We start from the raw sequence: 3,163 nt of genomic DNA, 5'->3' as shown, positions 1-3,163 counted from the left end.
CCCCATAGATGGCAGCCCACCATATCTGAGGTTATTGATATTTCTCCTGGTAATCTTGATTTCAGCTTGTGCTTCATCCAGCCTGGTGTTTCTCATAATGGACTCTGCATAAAAGTGAAATAAGCAGGGTGACAATATACAGTCTTGACGTACTCCTTTCCCTATTTGAAACCAGTCTGTTGTTCCATGTCCAGTTCTAACTGTTGCTTCCTGACCTGCATACAGATTTCTCAAGAGGGAGGTCATTCCCATCTCTTTATGAATTTTCCAGGCATCGAGCAAGATGGCAGCCTCCCAGACGGTTAGGCTATGGCTTCAATTCTTTACCCACCGCCCGGCGCCCTGTACTGCACGTCTTTCCGGCTTCTCATCGACCTGAACGGATGCCAAGTCATCACAGACCTCATCAGTCTGATCCGCCAGCGCTTCAGCTTCAGTTCCGGGGCCCTTCTGGGCCTCTACTTGGAGGGGGCACTATTGCCCCCTGCCGAGAGTGCGCATCTGCATTAAATTAGAAGAGAAAGGAATTGCTGAGAGTCCTGTAACAGTTAGTAATGGGAATAGTACTCATTTATTACCTAGAAAAGCAAAGAAGTGGGCATTTAAGTTGGACGAAGGTGAAGAAACTGATCTAGACTACAGAAATTCAAAGAAGCATTGGAAAAGGCATGAGAACAATAACAGTGAGAAGACCTTGGATTTAGAACCGAAGGCCGCCACAGACCAGAGTATGAGTAAAAAAAAACGAGGAAAAACAAAGCCACGTGTGATGCAGTGGAGGTTGATGATGGAGAGACTGCAAAAAAGTCGCCAAAGAAAAAGGAGAAACGTGAATATAAAAAACATGCCAAGACTCCCAAGTCTTCTAAAGCACAGTCTGTGAAAGAGTGGACCCTCCAGAAGTGCAGCCCTAAAGCTCTTCCTGCTAGAAACAGCCTTGTGGAAGCCAACAGGAAAGGTGGCCTGGTCGTCCGTACAAAACACAGTCCTGATTCCTCCTCGGAGTCTGAGTCTCTTACCATGAGCCAACCAGTGATGGTCTCAGCAACGTCATCTTAGAGGTCAGAGATTCCTCAGAGAAAATCTCGACTGACGTGTCAAAGGACGGATCCTCTGTGAAAACCACAGCTACAAACAAAGTGGTTCGCAAAACTGGTTTTACCTCTGTCCCTGTCAAGGGCAAGACCTCCAGAACATCATCTTCTTGTTCAGACTCTAGTTCAGAGTCAGACGATCAATGCGTGATGCTAAAAGCACCCCAGAGTGTACTGCAGAGTTCTTAAAGACTGTAGTCCTCTTTGTAGGAAGAAATCGTCCAGGGCCATCATCACAGGCTCCAAACGCCTCTGGATGGAAGCAGTCGGACCCAAACAGTCCTCTGTCCTCCTCCCAATGTGACTCTACCTGCTAGTCTGGGAAGAGGTTGGTGCAGAGGAGAGGACCTTCTTTCCTGGAAGGGAGCGAGGGGGCAGGGTTTGCGGGGCAGAGGTCGAGGAAGAGGGCATGCTGTTCCCTATGTTTTAAATAGAAACGCCGACTATCAGAAGCAACAACAGTTGAATGAAATGGTGACAAACTCATCTACCATCATCCAGAATCCCATAGAGACACACAAGAAGGACTACAGTCTCTTACCACTGTTAGCAGCTGCTCCTCAAGTTGGAGAAAAGATTGCATTTAAGCTTTTGGAACTAACATCCAATTATTCTCCTGATGTCTCTGACTATAAGGAAGGAAGAATATTAAGCCATAACCCAGAGACCCAGCAAGTAGACAAAGAAATTCTTTCATCCTTACCTGCTATGAAAGAACCTGGGAAATTTGATTTGGTTTATCACAACGAAAATGGAGCTGAGGTAGTGGAGTATGCTGTGACGCAGCAGAAGAGGATAACCGTTTTTTGGAGAGAGTTAATTGATCCAAGACTGATTATCGAATCTCCGAGAAACACATAAAGTGTGGAGCTTCCCCGAGTATGACCTCTCCACCTCGTGGTTTATAAATGTCTTGTGAAAGTGACTAAACCTGAACTGTTTTTTTTTTTTTTAAAGATTTGTGAGTTGGAAAAAAAACAAAAAAAAACAAAAAACCAAGAATTTTCCACAGTTTGTGGTGATCCACACAGTCAAAGGGTTTGGCATAGTTAATAAAGCAGAAATAGATGTTTTTTCTGGAACTCTCTTGCTTTTTCTATAATCCAACGGATGCTGGTAATTTGATTTCTGGTTCCTCTGCCTTTTCTAAAACCAGCTTGAACATCTAGAAGTTCACAGTTCATGTACTGTTGAAGCCTGGCTTGGAGAATTTTGAGCGTTACTTTACTAGCATATGAGATGAGTGCAATTGTGCAGTAGTTTGAGCACTCTTTGGCATTGCCTTTCTTTGGGATTGGAATGAAAACTGACCTTTTCCAGTCCTATAGCCACTGCTGAGTTTTCCAAATTTGCTGGCATATTGAGTGCAGCACTTTCCCAGCATCATCTTTTAGGATTTGAAATAGCTCAACTGGAATTCCATCACCTCCACTAGCTTGTTCGTAGTGATGCTTCCTAAGGCCCACTTGACTTCACATTCCAGGATGTCTGGCTCTAGGTGAGTGATCATACCATCGTGATTATCTGGGTAATGAAGATCTTTTTTGTATAGTTCTTCTGTGTATTCTTGCCTCCTCTTCTTAATATCTTCTGCTTCTGTTAGGTCCCTACCATTTCTGTCCTCTATTGAGCCCATCTTTGCATGAAATGTTCCCTTGGTATCTCTAATTTTCTTGAAGAGATCTCTAGTCTTTTCCATTCTATTGTTTTCCTCTATTTCTGTGCACTGATCACTGAAGAAAGCTTTCTTATCTCTCCTTGCTTTTCTTTGGAACTCTACTTTCAAATGGGTATATCTTTCCTTTTCTCCTTTGCTTTTCACTTCTCTTCTTTTCCAGCTATTTGTAAGGCCTCCCCAGACAGCCATTTTGCTTTTTTGCATTTCTTTTTCTTGGGGATGGTCTTGATCCCTGCCTCCTGTATAATGTCATGAACCTCTGTCCATAGTTCATCAGGCACTCTGTCTATCAGATCTAATCCCTTGAATCGATTTCTCACTTCCACTGTATAATCATAAGGGATTTGATTTAGGTCATATCTGAATGGTCTAGTGGTTTTCCCTGCTTTCT

At 43.5% G+C, this 3,163-nt stretch overlaps 1 pseudogene; it reads left to right on the top strand.

The window, feature by feature from the left end:
- The first annotated feature begins 283 nt into the window (after positions 1-283).
- LOC138092340 (coilin pseudogene) lies at positions 284-1,955 on the top strand (annotated as a pseudogene).
- Positions 1,956-3,163: the final 1,208 nt, after the last annotated feature.

The sequence above is a fragment of the Capricornis sumatraensis genome, chromosome 16 (assembly GCF_032405125.1).
Source record: "Capricornis sumatraensis isolate serow.1 chromosome 16, serow.2, whole genome shotgun sequence".
In the NCBI taxonomy this organism is placed as follows: Eukaryota; Metazoa; Chordata; class Mammalia; order Artiodactyla; family Bovidae; genus Capricornis; species Capricornis sumatraensis.
Note: the sequence above shows the minus strand (reverse complement) of the source record. Positions and strands in the feature narration are given on the sequence as shown.